The sequence below is a fragment of the Notamacropus eugenii genome, chromosome 5, assembly GCF_028372415.1.
Source record: "Notamacropus eugenii isolate mMacEug1 chromosome 5, mMacEug1.pri_v2, whole genome shotgun sequence".
In the NCBI taxonomy this organism is placed as follows: Eukaryota; Metazoa; Chordata; class Mammalia; order Diprotodontia; family Macropodidae; genus Notamacropus; species Notamacropus eugenii.
This window is the reverse complement of record NC_092876.1, coordinates 138,828,906-138,847,790: the sequence shown is the minus strand read 5'-3', so window position 1 is coordinate 138,847,790 and position 18,885 is coordinate 138,828,906.

The following is an 18,885-nucleotide window of genomic DNA, read 5'->3' as shown; positions in this document are numbered from 1 at the left end:
TCCTGTCGCCAAGTCCAGCACTATCCATTGTGCCATCTATCTGCCAAATAACAATGAATATTTTTTAAACTTCACAAAAATAGGAAAAGGAGGGTTCCTATCCACCCCTGGCAAGTATGAAAATATGGTCTTAATACTGAGAGACTGACAAAATAGAGAAAGAAAATTGTAGGTCAATAACTATAATGAATATTGAAGCAAAAACATTGTAAGAGAAGTTATAGCAACATATTGCAAATATATACTCTGACTAGGAATTATGTAGCATGAATATACAGTGAGTTTAGTATAAGGAAAACTGTAAACAATATATTGTATTAATAACAATAATCATGATTGCATCAAATGTTGAAAAAGCTTTTTACAAGATACAGCTCCAATTCTGTTAGAAACACTAAAAAGCAATAAATGGACTTTTCCTAGATGGATAGTAAATAGAATCCATCTAAAACTGGACCAACATTACATAGACTGGAGAAAATAAAAGAGGATCTTTCTAATAACAGTGGTAAAGCAAAGATGTTCATTATTGCCACTATTACTTATTATAGTGCTAGAAAATGCTACCTACAGCAATAAGACAGGAAAAATAAAGTGAGAAATTAAGCATTGTTGTAAGGAGAGAACAAACTTTTTTTTTTTGGGGGGCAGATGACATAGTCCATTTAAAGACCTCTGAAGATTCAATTGAATTTTTTTTTTTTTAAACTGGCAAAGCTTCAGGATAGAAAATAAACCCAAATAGATCAGCTTTTGTATATACTGCTATCAGAACCCATCAAGAAGGGGTAAGAAGAGAAATTCCAGTAGAAAGAACTACCAAATGTATAAAATATTTTGGAGTGTGCCTACCAAGGCACATGTAGTGATTATATGACTTCATCTTCAAAACATTTACAGAAATAAAGAGAGCTAAATAATTTGAGAAATGTTAATTACTCATGGGAAGGCCGAGCCAATAATAGGTAGTATTTATGTAGAGCGTTAAGTTTTGCAAAGAACTTTACATGGATCATCTCATTGGTTCCCACTACAACCCTGTGTGGTGTAGGTGCTATTATCACTATTTTACAGATGAGGAAACTGAGGCTGAGAGAGGTTAAGTGATATCCAGGGGTACACAGCCATTAAGTGTCTGGGGTGGGATTTGACCCCAGGTTTTTCTGAATCCAGGTCTCACTCTATCCACTGTGCCACCTAGCTGCCTCAATGAAATAAATATAATAAAATGATAATATCTAAACTACTTATCTAAACTACCAAAGAATTATCTTACGGAAAAAGAAAAAAGAAATTCATTGGGAAGAACTAAAGGTCAATAGACTCTCAAGGGAAGTAAGGAAAAAGGTGGAGATATGAGAGCCTAAGAGAATCAGATCTCAAACTGTGCTGCAAGTCAGTAATTATCAAAATTATTTTGTACTGGTTAAAAAATAGGTTAACCAGTGGAGTAGATTAGTTATACAACATATAGAAACACATAAACGTAATAGTATAGTGTTCAGTGAACCTGAAGATTCCAACTAGTAAGTAAGGGCTTATTACTATTTTGACAAAACTTCTGGGAATTTTAGAAAGTAGTCAGGCATAAACTAGGTTTAAACTAAAATCTCACCATATATTAACATAAGCTCCAAATGGATACATGTCTTAGATATCAGAGGCTTCATCATAAACAAATGAGAGGAATAGGAAGGGAAATACCTTTTGCAGCTATAGATAGGAAGAGAATTCAAGACCCAACAAGGAATTGAGAGGATCATAGAACATAAAATAGATTAGTTAAGTTGAAAAGTTTTGTACAAAATCAATGCAGTTAAAATTATAAGGGAAACAATGGAAAAATCTGTGGCAGCAATGTTTCTGTAAACTTATTCAAGTATATAAGAACAAGAGCCATTTCCTAATAGATAAATGGTCCTCAAAGGAAAAAATTCAGAGTATCAATGGCCATATTAGAATATATCCCAAATCACTAATAATTAGACATGCAAATTAAATCAACTTTGAGGTTCCACCCATTACATTGGCAAAGATGATTTAAAAAAGGAAAATGATAATTGTCGGAGGGACTGGGTCAAAACAGGCCCTCTAATATCATATTGGTGGAGCTTTGAATTGGTCTAGTCTTTCTGAAAATCAGTTTGTACCTACACCCCAAAATTCACTGAAGTGCATATCCTTTGATCCAGCAGTGCAACTGCTAGTCCTTTACCTAAGGCATCAAGAAAAAAAAGAAAAACTTATCTATGCTATACATATTTATATTTATGTTGTGGCAAACAAATGGAAACCAAGGGGTGCCCATCAATTGGGGAATGGCTGTGTGAATTGTGGAATATGAATGTAATGGAATGTGATTGCACTGTAAAAAATAATCAAAAGGAGGGGTTCAAAGAGAACTAAGAAGACTTTTATGAGACTGATACAGAATAAAGGGAGCAGAACCAAGAGAACAATTCATACAGTAACAACAATGTTGTAAACAAAATCAGCTGTGAATACTTTAATTAATTTGATTATGTTTAACTGATTAATGATATGACCAACCACAACTTCAAAAGGCCAGTGATGAAGGATAGTACTTAACCTTCTGACAGAGAGGAGAGGGTCTAAAGGTGAATGAATAAATGAGATATACATTTTCAGATACGGCCAATATGTGGAATTTTTGCTTGACTATGCATATTTGTTACCAGGATTTTGTTTTTTCTTTTTAAAAAAAAAAATATGGGGAGGAGCTGGGAAGGGTGGGAGAGGTTTCATTATGCTTGATTATGCATATTTTTTTTTTTTAAATTGGAGGATGGGGAAGAATGGAGATAGCAATATTGTTGTCAAAAAGAAAAGAATGTCTAATCCTCATCTGTTTTATTTCATATATAGAAATGCTTATTTTATTTGGTGTTTGTAAAATTCAGAATAAAAAAGATTTTAAAAAATAGAATATAACTCCCTTCTTTGAAGAGATAGGGAATTTTGGGTATGGGTGTTCTATGTATACTATTATGTTGGTTAGTTTTACTGAACTGATTTTTCCCTTTTATTATAAGGAATAATTCTGTTGGTGGAGGATGGGGAGGGATATACTGGGCAGTGAAGGTGATTTGAAAACAAAAGATATCGGTTAAAAACAATTATAGCCATGCAAAAATTGCATAGACTGACTAGGAATAGAGTAGGCTTCTTTTCGTGGGAGAGTTTCCAGTGATCGGATGACAAATTGTAAATGATATTGTAAAGAGTAGTCCTATTCATTATGGTTTGGGCTAAATGATCTGTGGAAACCCTTCAAACTGAAATCTGGCTAGATTGAAGAGAAGTGGTAGTGAGAGGAAGAGAGGCAAGAGAAGAAAAGAGAGGACAGAAAGGAGAAGCTGGAAAACAAGGCAAGAAATGGTCGCCTTTTACATAGTTATCATGAGCCTTTGATTATACATACATACTGCTGTTAAATTTCTCAAGCACAGCTAAATCAGCACTGGGGATCCTTCTTTGCAGGATGATTTTCTAGGGGCAGGTGTACTAGGTCAGATGCCTCACCCTTTTTGGGGAATGACCAGACTACAGCAAAGTTTTGTGAAGCCAGTACAATAAAGGGATTTCATGAACTCACAAAACCTGGAACTCAGAGGTCCCTGAGTCATCTCATTTGAACATTATCTCACTTAAAGCAATGCGTCATTACTGCTTGACTTCTTTTTTTCCAGGTTGTCTAATCATGATTCCTAAGGCTTTCTGTATAAGTTTGATTCCCAGGGCTTTAATCACATTTCCACCCCCCTTTTTTAATGTTTCCAGTTCTTCATATCCCTTTGAAAAGGCAGAATTGGATCCTATTAACAACTGCTACACTAGTTCAGGCCCATCTTCCCAGGCTGATTTCACATTTTCCCTCTAATGCAATCTATATTGCAACCACATTGGACTACTTGATGTACTCTCTATATGAGGCTCTATCTCCTGCTCCCCACCCCCCTTTTTATCCCTTGAGGGCAGACTTTTAAGTCAAAGAGGTAGTCTGGATTCATCCTATTTGGGGATGTTTGGTCAGGGGGTGGAGGGATGGAATGGAGGTTGGGTAAGGGAGCTGACTGACAGGGCAGTGTTTTTCAGTGGTACTGGTCCTTAGCAATATTCAAGATAGAAGTAATACTAAAGAAGGACTGGGTCTCTCAAGGCCAAGAACTTTCTAGGTTCACTTTGAGATCACTCAAAGCCAAGAGGAGTTCACATAGTAGTGGTCTTTGACTGATACCCTTTTATTTGCATCCTCAAACTTTTGATATGACCAGAATTGGCCCCAGAAAGTGACAGGTTGAACTCGATTCCTGAGGAGTCAGAGGTGACCTCAGATGGTTCAGGCCTGTCTTCCTCCAAACCCTAACCTATTGGAGCCCTGAGGAGACAAAGACTCATTTTTCTATCCTCAGACTATTCCCAAATTCTTTGAGAGGACATGGATCTCTCTGAAGCATGAGTTAAGGGAAGAAGGTAGGAAAGTGTGAATTTATTTGAAGAATGGTCCAGTTTGGCAGGAATGTAATATGCTTATGGTAGAACAGTGATGTGGTAAATACTGAGTGAGACTGGTCGCAATATTTAAGAGGTGTCCTGAGGAAGATGGAAATGTCTCATAAAATGCAATTGGCTTGAGCCTCTTCTTCTTTTAATTGCTAATAATTAATTCCCCAGTTGCATTTAACTAATTAGCATGAATTAGCTTTTTACAAATGGTACAAATATTTTTTCCTTGGAGGCACCTCCTTCAATTTTACCCTTTACCATTTCAATCTCTGGGGAGATGGAGCTCAGACTTAATGTAGATAGATTGAAGTATGAAACTTTTTGTGGTAGGGAGGTCATTTAAAAGTATATTGCAATAATCTAGGCAAGCAGAGATAAGGGTCTGAAATAGGATAGTAGCTATGTATGTGATTTTCATTTCTTTGGAGAGACCCTTGTGGGTTTAAGTTTTTCTATTCTAATAATTTTTGTTCTGCAGGCCACATATGCTGCCATTTGTTCTTGTTTAAATTCTTCCAATGTTTCGATTTCTCTCTTGAACCATTCTGGAATATCCTACCACAGATCTATACTTTTTTGGGAATCTACAGGGTTTTGTTTTCATCAGGTGTTGGTTCAATTTCTTTTTTTCTTGCAATATTTAAGTAAAGGTGTTTGTAATTGTTCATCTGTCTTGATAATCACCTTCCTGTTTGATTTTAGAATCTTCCCTGTTGCTTCATTTGCTCGTGCTTTAGGTTTTTAACTGAGTTTTCTTTCTCCTGAGATTTTTGGTAATTTTAGTTTTCCTCCTCCCTCATATTCTTCTATTACCCACTTTCTGATTTCTTCCCCTTTGATAATGGACTTCAGTGCTACCTTAGACTTCCCCCATTCACTCTTCAGCAGCCTCAGCTCCTGCAACAAGTAACTTCTGTGGGGACAGGATTGACCTCCAGCTAGATGCTATTCTCATTTCCTTCGGGCCCAGTTTTGACCTCCATCCTCTTTCCTGCCCTATTTCCCTATGTTCTTTTGGTATCTGTCTGGACTGATTCAGTGTCTACTACTTTCTGCAGGCTTAGGGGACAGCAGAGTGGACGTCTAGATAGAATTTCTGCCCTTAGGTTCTTTTACGTAAAGATTTTTTCAGGCTAAGTTCATCTGCTATCCCTCTCCTTCCTTTGTAGATAACTGGGCAGAGGCGAGGACAGCTACTTGTTGCAACAGAATGCTAGGGTAAGGGGCAGGCAGGACATTGCTGTGTGGGTCCCAGATCACAAACTAGTGGTGCCTTCTGGAAGGTGAGGGGTGCTGAGTAAACACAAGGGCTAAAATTCTCTATTAATTTATAAAGCTGTTGCCTTGTAGGTTTCTTGTTTATTTTGTTTTGTTTTTGGCATGTGGAGATAATTGTATTTGATCTATCTCTTGCATGTAATTCTTTTTTTCTTTTGAGAATTACTGGGAACTAGGAAAAGTGTCCTTCATCTTGTTAATCACATCTGTACTCTACATTCCAACCATATTGGCTTGCTTGCTTTTGCTTGCATATGATATTTCATTTCCCATCTCTGTGACTTTGCACAACCTGTTCCTCTCACTTGGAGTATACTTTCTCGTCATCTCTGGAAACTTAGCTACCTTTGATGATCAGCTCTTGTGTTATCTCCTTCAAGAAGCCTTTCTAAGTTTCCCTAGTTTTTAGTGGTCCCCCAAATAACTTTCTGCTTATTTAGTATACATCCTTTATTTACTAATCTATGAACTTGTTGTATTCTCCTAGGAGAAGCCCATTAGCTCCTTGAAGGCAACAGTTGTATCACTTTTGTATCTGTATCCTCATTGCCTATCACAAAGCATTTACAAGGTGCTTAAGAAATTCTAGCTGACTGATTTATATAAAAAGATTAAATTGATTCTGTATCATTTTTATTGATCTTCTTTACAGTTAATTCCTTTGTCCTGTAACTGCCTAAATCATGGTTCTTTATCCCTGAATTTAGTGCAGAAATTCAGCTGACCTGTAATGAATTAAGTTTAGAAACTCAATTCTTCTACAAATCACTCTTCTGTTCTTGCCTCATGGAACTCTGCTCTCCATGGGGAAGGTGAATGGACACCAGGAAGTCTGATCTAGTATCTTTATACCACCAAGTTATCCTTCAAGGATGTTTGATTTGTTATCCAAAGACGTCTGACCCACTGTCACTGGCCCCTTGCAGATGAACTCAAACATAAACTTTTCATAGTTACAGAAGGGAACCTTTGTTACTCCTATTGCTAGCTCCTCATTCCTAACTTCCATCCAGTCATATTGTTCTCTATATCTCAGCTATGGAACTAATCCTATCCTCAACTCCATGATATCACCAACCCTATAACCAAGTGTATTGTATCCACATCCACCATTCTTGTTTCTAATCTTATAAAAAAGGAACTGAATCCCTATCTTGGGGTCTTTTGGCTTACACTGGGGCAAACCATTGAATCCTTTATTTTCAGGTTCTCAGAGAATAGGTGCCTCAATCTACTTTTGTTGAGTTTTATTCACAATAGTCAGAAAATTCAGTAGTTATGCCAGATCTGATTCCTCTGCCTCAAGGCACCTGATGGGGTGAGAGTGGGCATATGGAATACATCAGTGTACAAAGTAGCATGATTTTTAGCTAGTCCAGAGAATTATACCTGTCACTTGTGGCTATGACTTTTGGAACATTGCTGAGATTACACCTTTGTCATAAAATCGTTGATTTAAAGGTGTAAGGGATCTCAGAGGCCATCCCTCAGATACAAGCAAGTCAGCATTTCCCATTACTATTGGTACCACACAGGAGAAGAAGATTTGAGAAGCAGAAATAAATAAATATTTGTTGTTCAGTTGTGTCTGACTCCTTGTGACCCTGTGTGGAGTTTTCTTGGCAAGGGTACTGAACTGGTTTGACATTTTCTTCTCCAACAGATTAAGGCATGCAGACATTAAGTGACTTGCCCAGGGTCACACAGCTAGTAAGTGTTTGAGGCTGCATTTGAACTCAGGTTTTTCTTATTCCAGGCCCAGTTCTCTATCCACTGAGCAACTAGCTGCCTTCAAGTAAACTTAAATCTACTCACAAAAATCAGACAGTTTATTTAGTTGCTTTATTGGCAAGCCTGCAGATCAAGACTTTCTTGTCACATAGAGGCTTTATTGGATAACTACACAAATGAATACCATGAAGCCAGTGTTTTCCAGGGCTATGCTAATTGAAAAACTATAAAAAAATGACTATGGTTGATCGATTAATAACACAGGACAGGATCCTGCATTGTGTGTGTTGTGTGTGTGTGTGTGCACAAGAAGCAGGGATAGCTTAGGAGGTGGTCAAGGAGCTACTACCCATCACTGCTGCTAGTTGCCATTGAATCTCTGCTTCTGTAGTGTCTATTGTGTGCCACATGCACATTCGGTCCCACATTACTCTCATGACTGTGGTCTGTCATTCCAGTAGTCTGAGATTCAGCAAATATTGCATAGGACTTCTGCAAAGGACAGGGAGGTCAAGGGTTAGGGGGAGAGAACAAGTAGTGAGGCTATCTATGTTCAGGGAAACAATGCACATTGACTTTCAGAGGTTCAAGAACTGTTTGCCCATTCTATCGGTCATCTACTTTGTCCATTGTTGGGGTTTTTTCATTCATTCATTCAACAAATATTCATTGAGCTCCTGCAAACTCCAAAAGCCATCTGCAAAGAAGGGGGAGAATGTACCCAAGGGGAAAAGGGGAAAGGCTGATACTGAACGGATGGGAACAACCCTGCCTAAAATGTAGACCAGATGCAGAAAGTAGAAGGTTCTGGACATAGCAAATGAACTGTATGAATTTCTAATAGCTGTGTACTGTACACTTTAAAATAGTGGTGTTGGGTTTTTTTTAAAGTTTTCTGAAAGCATAGAATTTTATTTTGTGTGTAGTATTTTTCTTGTTCCTGTTCACTGGTTCTTTCCTTCTTCTGTTGTAGAGGAAATCCATTGTTCATGTGACAGTTAAAGATGTAACGTAATGGTTTGTAATTGAAACTCCACCTTTACATTACTGCTGGTTGTTGTTTAGTTATTTGTGTCCCACTCTTCATGATCCTGTTGACTATACTGCCCGTGGGGGTTTCTTGGCAAAGATACTGGAGTTGTTTGTCATTTCCTTCTCCAGTGGATTAATGCAAACAAATGTTAATTGATTTACCCTAGGTCATATAGCTCATAAGTATCTGAGGCTGAATTTGAACTCAAGTCTTCCTGTCTTCAGGCCTAGCACTTTATCCACCCCATAGCAGTTGTATGCTTGATTTCTAGTAACAGAATCTAGAGCAAACTTCTAATCTTCAACCACCCCCAAGGGAGTAAAGAGAAGCTTGTGATTTCTGGCTTGAAAGATCCATGCCATAACCAGAATTTACTCACTTAATGATCCAGACCTGAGGAAAGATCACCTACACCTGAAACAAACACTATGGGGGCTCTCAATCCAGAAGTCATGGTCGCCCTCAGTTATGAGTGGTCAGAAACCACAGGAGCCATGACCAGGAAATGGAAGGAAAAAAATTTCTACTCAGGTGCTGCGACTTTTCACACTTAACTTTGGGCTGGGGGGTGATTAGGTAGTTGGTGGCAAGAGATGAAGTCAGAGTTTGGGATGGAAATGGAGGGATGTAGAGGGCTACCTGATCAAGACTGAATATATAGCACAATGGTTCCATGCCAGAGACAAAGCAAGTTCCTTCCCCCCCCCCCCCCCCATTAATCCTTGATCACAAGGAGCTCACAGTCCAACGAGGGGGACCATATACATATAACTAAGTACAAACAAGATGTGTAGACGTTAAGCAACAAAGATGATATGTTAACACTAAGGGAAATCAGGAAGGTTTCCTGTAGAAGATGATATTTTAACTGGGACTTGAAGGAAGCCAAGATAGAGAAGGAGATAGAGATTGAGGAAGGAGAACCTTCCAGGCATGAGGGACAGCCAGTTAAAATGTCCAGAGTGGGGAGGAAGAAGAAATAGTTTTATCCCACAAATATTTATTGAGCTCCTACTCTGTAAGGCATTCCATTAATTCTGCGGCACCAGGCAGAGAAGAGAAAAGGAGTTCCACTAGGAACTCTGGCAGAGAGGGATTCCTCATAGGACACCAACAATGACAATCTTATAGTGAGTTTTGTCTGGACTCCTCTGATTTTTTTGGTGGGAGAGGGAGGAAATGGAATAGTCACTTAACTCTTTGACTGACAGATTCAACTGTAAACTAGGAAATCTAAACCTTCCAAAATAGTTCAGCCATGGTGGTTGCCAGTGGCTTCCTTGAAATTCATTTCCCTCTTCTGTAGAATGATATATTCCAAGAATCACAATAAGAGCACATAGGAAGAATCCTATCAGTGAGTGTTAGAGGTTTTTTCCCATTATACTGCTCGGTCTTCTTTCATGTTCATCTTTTGCAGAATTCTTCCTTGTCTTCTATTGTGACAGCTCATAACATACTACTTGGGCTGATGATTCTGTTAATTTTCTGGATCACATTTTTGGCTTCCAAAGTCTTCACAAAGGTAGGAAATATTTTCACTTCAAGTATTTTAAAAGTCTTATGGATAGAATGTCAGTTCCTTGAGGGCAAGGACTGTTTCATTTTTGTCAATATCCTTTGTGTTGAGCACAATGCCTGGCACAATTAGTGCTATAAACATACATACATGTATATACACATATATGTATAATGTGTATATATATATATATTTATATATATCTAAATGAATTGAATTGATCTTTACCTATTTATTGCAAGACAGCCCCCAAATTAAGTGACATAAATTTTAGCAGGTGAGTTGCAGTAGTTTAGTCACTTTTTGGGAAACAACAAATTGAGATGAATATATATGTTTTTACTTTGGGGAGTGTTGCTGTCTTTTCATTTCTGGGCCCTGTTATACCACACTACGTTTGTATGGAGTAGGTTAATACTATAATTCCTCATCTTGTCTCTCCATTAAAGTGTAGACTTTTTGAGGGCACAGACCATATATTTTACACATCGTTGTGTACTATAGAGCTTTTCTAAAGGTAGAGGTTGTGTATTTGTTCAATAATGAATTTTCCCTATGTCTTGGAACTCAGGGGCAACTAGGTGGTACAATGGATAGAATGCTGGAACTGGAGTCAGAATGACTCATCTTCCTGAGCTGTGTGACTCTAGACAAATCACTGAACTCTGTTTCAGTTTCTTCATCTCTAAAATGAGCTGGAGAATTAAATGGCAAATCACTCCAGTATTTTTGCCAAAGAAAACTCCAAATGGGGTCATGAACAGTCAGATATGACAGAAAATGAACAACAACAACTTGGAACTCAGATGGGACCTTAGGAACCCAAGTGATTGTAGAAAGATGTATAAGAAGTATACTCAGAGAAATTACAGGAGAATCCAAAATAGTCCCAAAGGTTCTTTACATGCTAAATTAGCTTGTAAGAAGTAAAGAAGGGGAATAAATAAATCATGTTTCCAGTCATGTAGAGTCCTTGTACCTCTCATGTGGGAAGTAATTTAGTTAGTCAATGCTAATTACAACATCATATATAGTTCAGAGGATGGAGGGGGATTTGGGCAAGAATAATAAATACTTATTCTGACAATTTACCTAGCTGGTAGGGACAAGAGCTAAGAATGATAAAAAGGCTATTGATAAAAGGGATCAGTTTGCACAAATAGTTGATAGAACATGATGTGCACAATGGTATGACAAAATAGTGTGTCTTAGGAAAGTCGTGACTGAGCATACATGCAAGCTGCTATTGTATGCAGCTTTATATCTAGAGAGTTGACTTTGGAAGATAAGGGAGGATGTAGGAATAGAATAGTTGCCTTTGTAGAAGATGTTGAAAAAAGGATTTAGTATTCTGGACTGTTCCTTTAGAAAGAAGAATGGAGATTTTCTGACAAGGGACAAAGTTAATCTCAGAATGGAGGCTAAGGATTTGAAAGAAGAGTTACTGATGGGAAGAAGAGGACTTTTAACTGAAATCTATGGGAGGATAAAATTGTCCAAGTAAAACTGTATCCTATGGAAGAGGGCAACAGGCATGATACAGAAAAATGGAAATGATAGTTGGACTCCACAGATGCTGATAAAATCACTAAGGGAGAGAATGTAGAGAAGAATATCTGGGTTGGAACCTTGAAATCAATGGGTGGTAGAATGATGGACAATGAGGAGGAATGGCTATATAGATGAGAGGAGAACTAACAGAGAGAAGTGTCCCTGAAACTAGGAGAGGGTGGAAGAGAAATAGGGAAGGGGAGGGGAGGGTCAACCATGTCAAAAGCTGCAGAGAGGTCAAGTAGAATGATGACTGAGAAAAGGCCATTTGATTTAATAGTGAAGAGATTGTTGGTAATTTTGGATAGGGCAGATTTGATCAAGTATAGTGGTTGGAAACTGACAAGGGAAGAAATGGAGGCAATAATTGTAGAGAATCCTTTCTAAGAGTTAGCTGTAAAGGGGAAATGATAACAGCAGCAAGAACGGTGTCAGCTAGCATTTATAAAACTTTTTTAAAGGTTTACAAAGTGTTTTATAAATGTTATATCATTTGATCCTCATGATGACGCTGGAAGGTAGGTACTATTATTATTATCTCTATTTTATATATAAGGAAACTGAGGCAGACCTAACTTGAATGACTTGCCCAAGTCACACAGCTAAGGGGTATGAGGCTGGATTTGAACTCAGGTCTTCCTGACTCCATGTCCAGTGCTCTAAACACTGACATTTGGCTGCTATAAGATAGAGGGAGTAACAAGAATAAGTGAAGTTTTTTATTTGTTTGTTTGCCTGTTTATTTAAGTTGGGAGAGGCTTAAGAAGCCCTTGTCATTGAGGAAGAGAAGAATGAACAAGGAGAAGCTTCAGATGACCTGAAGTGAGGGAATGGTCAAAGGGGCAAGCTCCCAAAAGAGACAGGCTTAATATAGAGGTAATAGGGAATTAGCCTTGGAAAGGGAAGGGCTGTCTATCAGAACTTGGAGCATAGGAGAGAGAGGGAGAATAATGAGAGTTAAGGGATGTGGGTGAAGAGAGAGTTCCTGATACATTTTTAGCCTCTAATAATGACACAGATACACTATCACATTGCTGATGCAATTGTAAATTTGTGCAATCTCTTTGGAGAGCAAATTGAGAACTCATGGTGAGAGATGTAAAACTGTTCAGGTTGTATTATCTCAGTGAATCTATTATGGGTTTAGTAATACACACCAAGAATATATTTTAAAAAGATAAAAAGATGTATATATGCAAAAATTTTCATAGCTGTTAATATTTGTCATAATGAAATATTGACCTATATTTCTAATCACTGTGATTAGATAATGTGATGGCTGAACAAATTGTGGCATCTCAATCTGTCAGTCAATGAACAAGATGCTATTATACCTTTACTATGGACTTTATGCTGAACTAAATGTTTGGAATACCAAAGAAAAAGCAGATTGCCCCTGCTCTCAAAGGGCTTGTGTTTCAACAAGGAAGACAACAATTATATAAACCGGTGTACACAAGCTAAGTGCAGAGTAGTAATGGAATACTTTTGAACTATTAAAAATGACAAATGTGAGGAATATGGATTGAGAAATGGGTTGAGTTCCCAGGAATTATGTAAAGAAAGAGAATCAGAATAGGATGCACTAGAAATGGGCAAAGGGGAAAATACCATTGTATATGTGTGCCAGGCCTAGAGGCCTGAGGGCTACCCGAGTCTTACCTTACCTATCGTAGGTCTTCGGCTGGCCAAACCGGATAAACGTATGAGAGAAGAGACTTTCCGGAGTCGAACAAGGGTTAGGCTTTATTCAGGGTCCTGGTTACATGTGCAGGGGGAACTCTTCCTTAGGAGAGAGAGAGAAATCTCCCAAGGAGGCAAAGATCTTACAGTAAGAGAATGAAAGCAGAAGTGGAAGTGGGGAGAGAGGGGAGAGGGAAGAGCGAAGAGAGGAAAAGGGGCCTTCTGTCCTGTCAGGGCCCCTCCGCTCTAAGAGCGCCCTCGGGCTTTCCTGACCCTACTTAAGCTCTCCGGCCGCGTAGTTTGCACCTGAATACTGTGCCTGTTAGATAACAATAGGTGTGCCCAGACCCGGGCCAATCTTGAGGGCGGGGAGAGCTCTCTCCCATCACGTTTCTCACGGGAAGAGGCGGAAATACACGAGATAGCTCCGTCTCACTCCTCGATTCCCTGCTGTTTTCTGGGGGGGCCTCATGAGAACTCTAAGATTTAGAAGTTCCCACCTTTACCCGCCCGAGACTGTCCACATGGAATTGAGCTTCCACCCCCAGCATATGTGTATATACATAATACATATATACACATATGTGTATAAAGATATAAAAGGACAGACAGAAATCAGAAGGGAATAGAAGGAAGATAAATTGTTATTAGTTTAAAAAGATTTTAAGTTCTTTTAGGGAAAGATTTGTTTTCTTTATATCCCTAAAGCTTAATGCATAGCTTGGCACATATTTAGTGCTTAATAAATGCACCAAATAAATTTATTTGTAAATAGCTTTGATTATATTGGCATAGCAAGTATTTTGTTTTGTTGAGATTTGGTTCATAATAAAAACAGATGTAGAAAGAAAATAATCCCAGTGGGGGAAGAAAGAGTTGGGAGTATCAAAAAAAAAGTAATGTGGCTGTACTGAGAGCCCTTTGTGATCTCAGATTTAAAAATTCTTTGTGACAGTATGAAATTCAGAATACACTGACAAAGTCAAACACAAAAAAGAATGATGTAAACTTAGAACTGTAACATTGATGTCAGGGAGGCCAAAGTCCACAGTGAGCTGAACCTTGACTAGAAGGTTAAGGATAATAAACACCTTTATAATTAATGTTTGGAGTGGAGAGAATGAGGAAGGAATAGGTCCATGGCTTGAGGGGAAAGGAGTTGATACAGTGTTAACTGATGCCAGAGAGGGCAGCACTACTTAACTCTTTCTGGATCCATGTCTATCTTTTTTTTAAAAATTGTTTTATTTATTTTTTTAATGTTCTGCAATCAGTACCATAAAACTTAGATTTTTATCCACCCCACCTACTCCCCACCACCCCCCTCCCTCCCCAAGATGGCATACAATTCTATATAGGATCTACATATACTTTCCTATTGAATACGTTTTCACTATAGTCATGCTGTGTAAACGAACTAAAATAAATGGAAGAAATCATATAAGACATCAAAACATAATACACACACACACACACACACACACACACACATGCACACAAACATGATCTGCTACATTCTGCGAATGAATTCCATAGTTCTTTCTCTGAGTGTGGAAGGCATTTTGCCTTAGAAAACCATTGGGAATTTTTTTTTTAAGTTCTTGCGTTATTACAAAGTTCCAAGTCTTCCAGAAAAAACTCTCACACTATGGTCATTACTGTGCACAAAGTTCTCCTGGTTCTGCTCCTTTTGCTCAGCATCAGATCATATAAGTCCTTCCAGGCCTCTCTGAAGTCTTCTTGTTCATCATTTCTTATGGTGCAATAGTACTCTATTACATTCATATATCATAATTTATTTAGCCATTCCCCAATTGACAGACATCACCTTGATTTCTAGTTTTTGTCAACTACAAAGAGTGCTGCTATAAATATTTTTGTACATGTGGGACCCTTTCCTATTTTCTTGATCTCTTGGGGATACAGTCCTAGTAAGCGATATTTCTGGGTCAAAGGGGATCCATGTCTATCTTAGCAAAAATTTTCTTCTGCTTAGAAAGGCTATAACAAATAGGGTTAAGATGATATTGAAACTCTAAGGTAAGGTCATACCATGCTTAGCTGCTTGAATTGAGTTGTCTTTAGCTTAAACAAATTGTATTCCAAGATCCAGAAAAGAAAAAAGCAGATAATTATCATGGAACCACTGCTGATTATCTCTGAGAAATAATTAAGGATGGAGAAGGAATCAGAAGCCTAGAGGCAGTTATTTTTTTTTTTAAGTATGAGAAAAGGGAAGATTCTGGAAAAGTGAAGATGAGTGAAATTATCATTGATCTCTGCAAAATTCTAGAACAGATTATGATTATTGTTTTAAGTAAAAGTTTTATCAGTGTTTTTGGAAAATGTTAATCTCACTTACCAGTGACATTCCCACTCTCATAGAACCGTTCCTTGTAACAAAAAAGTATGGTTTAGCAAAACATGCCAACATATTGGTTAAGTCTGACAAGCTACCTCTTGTTTTGCACCTGCAACTTCTCTGCCAAGAGAAGAGTCATGCTTCGAAGACTCTCTTTTGGAGTCAAGATTAGTGCTTGCATTGACCAAAATTCTTGGGTCTTTCAATATTGTTTTTCTTTTATGTTATTTTCTTTTATGTTATTTCTCTGGTTCTATTTGCTTCACTGTGCAATAATTCGTTCTAGTCTTCTTTAGTGTCTCTGAATTTTTCACAGTCATCATTTCCTACGGAGCAATAATATTCCATTTCATTCACATACTATAATTCCTTCCACATTTCCCCAGTTGATGAAACACTTTCTTTCCAGTTATTTTCTGCCACAGAAACTGCTACACATGAAGATAGGGAGGGTTTTTTGTGTGTGTGTGCATGTGGCCAAAATACGAGATTGAATCAATAAATAAACATGTTATGCACCTATTATGTCAGGCACTGTGCTAACCTCTGGGGATACAAATATAAAGAAAGATATAACCCATCCTTACAAGGAGCCTACATTCTAATAGGGGCCAGAGTAAGTCTAGAACAGGGGTGGGAAACCAGTGACCTTGAGGCCAGATATGGCCTTCTAGGTCCTTGGGTGCAGCCTTTTGACTGAGTGCAAATTTTACAGAACAAATCCTTTTATTAAGGGGGTTTGTTCTGTGAAGTTTGGATTCAATCAAAGGGACACACTTGAGGACCTAGAGGGCCACATGTGGCCTTGAGGCCTCATATTCCCCACCCTTGGTCTAGAATAAATAATAAAAAAAAACCAAACACAAATATATACAAAGTAATTAAATACCAGGTAGTTTGGGAAGGAGGGCACTAGTCAATCAAGTCAACAAGTATTTATTAAGCATCTGCTTACATGCCAAGTACTGTTATAAGTACTGGGGATATCAGAGATTTTATTTGGAGTGGGGGGAGGTGGATAAGGAAAGAATTCATGCTAAAGACAGTACCTGAGCTGCATCTTAAAGGAACAGATTAATTCTCTTAGAGAGTCCAGAATCCAAAAGTAAGGAGGGAACAGATTCCAGGGATGAGGAACAGAATGAGGAGGCAGAATGCCACATGTGAGGAACAGACTGAAGGTCCATTTTGCTGGGCTGTGGAATACAGGAGGGAGAGAAAAGTTCAATAAAATTAGTAAAGATAAGATGGGGCCTGATTGTAAAAAAAGATTTAACTGCTAAACAGAGGCATTTCTATTTTATCCTAGGGGCAATAGGGAACCACCAGAATTGTTTGAGGAGGGTAGCTACATAGTCATATCTGTATTTAAGGGAAATTACTTTGGAAACAAAATATAGGATGGACTGGAGTAGGGAGAGCCTTGACACAAGAAGACCAATTAGGAGGCTGTTGTGTTAATCTAGATGAAGGGTGATAAGAACCTTAATTAAGTGGTAGCTGTGTGAGTAGAGAGAAGGGGTCATTTGCTAGAGATGTTTTGTTGGTAGGAACAACTAGATTTGAAGACTGACTAAATATGTAAGATGAGGGAGAGTGAAGAGTTCTGAATAATATCGAGGCTATGAAGCTAAGAGAAGGGAAGGAGAGTGGTACTTTTGGCAGAAATAGGGAAGTTTGGAAGAGAAGAAGGCATGGGAGGGGGAAAAGATAGTTATTTCAGTTTGAATTGTGTTTGTCCTTCATTCTCGAAGAGGACCATGACATCAAGATGATGACATGACTTGCAGTTAATATGTTGAGTTTGAGATTCTCCTAGACATCTGTTTTTTTTTTTTTTAATGTAACTTTGGGGGAGAGGATTCTGGGAAGATGTAAAGAACTAAATCCAGTGGTATCAGATGTTAAACTATATTATAAGGTGAGAGCAGTGTTGAAGTGTAAAATAGATAATTTTGGTTATTTTAAATTAAAATTTCCTGTGTAAATAAAACCTTGGCTACATATAGCCAAGAATAGAGGAAATGCAGAAAAACTGGGGAAAACCTCTCATAGACAATCTTCCAGATAGAATGTGATTGGGTCAGAATATTGTTGTGGTGTTGAAATGATAAGCTGGTGGATTTAGAAAAATGTGGAAAGATTTGGACTTATGAAGGAAGATGCTATATGGCTTCAGAGAAATAGATGACAAGTGGAAATAAGCAGAACACAAGCATACATATATGTGTTTGAGTGTATATTTGTATGTTTATGGAGATCTATGTGTGTATATATAATTATAGATATGTCCATATCTATACATCTAATCTATATCTATATCCATGCTTAATTGTAGCCTTCTGGGGTGGGACAGAGGGAGGAAGGGGAAAAAATAAAGTAAAACATGCATAGCAGAGGACAAAAGAAAATATAAAAGGAATCAAAGAAAAGATGTATAGCTTTGGAAATAATGGGTAGTATTTATTATCAGGTTTTTCTTGAAATGGAAATGTATTGAATCCTCTCATATTCTGCTGTGTACATGGCATTGTTTTTTTTCCTTGTTTTGTATTTAAATTTAAAATAAATTCGAATATAATGAAAAATAAAGCCTCAAACTGAAAAAAAATGTAATTTTGTCTTATTTTACTTGTTGTTAATTGATAACAATTACTCTTCCTTCCACCTCTCCCTTGCCATTAAAAAAAGATAAGGAAAAGTGTGAGAGAATAGGATGGAACAAAATAGATAATCAGTGATCATAACTGTGAATGAGAATGGAATGAATGCACTCATAAAATAAACAAACAAAAAAGGACAGTGGAGTGGATTAGAATTTATAAGAGAAGTATTTGAAAAAAAGATTTACACAGAATTTGTTTTGCTTGACTGTATATGTGTTACAAGAGGTTTGTTTTCATTTTTCTTTTCTTTTTTTCTTTTTTTTATGACAAAGGCAGGGTGGAAGGAAGGCTTGGGAATTTAAGTTTTTGGTTCTAATATTCCTGGAAATTTTCTTTTGATAATTCTTTTGGGAGGAGACTGGTAGTCTATTTCAGTTTCTAATTTACCCTCTGGTTCTAAGATATTTGGGCAATTTTCCTTTATATTTTCTTGAAATATGATGTGTAGGCTCTTTTATTTGTTCATGACTTTTAGGTAGTTCAATTCTTAATTTATTTTTCCTTGATCTATTTTCAAGGTCAATTGTTTTTTTTT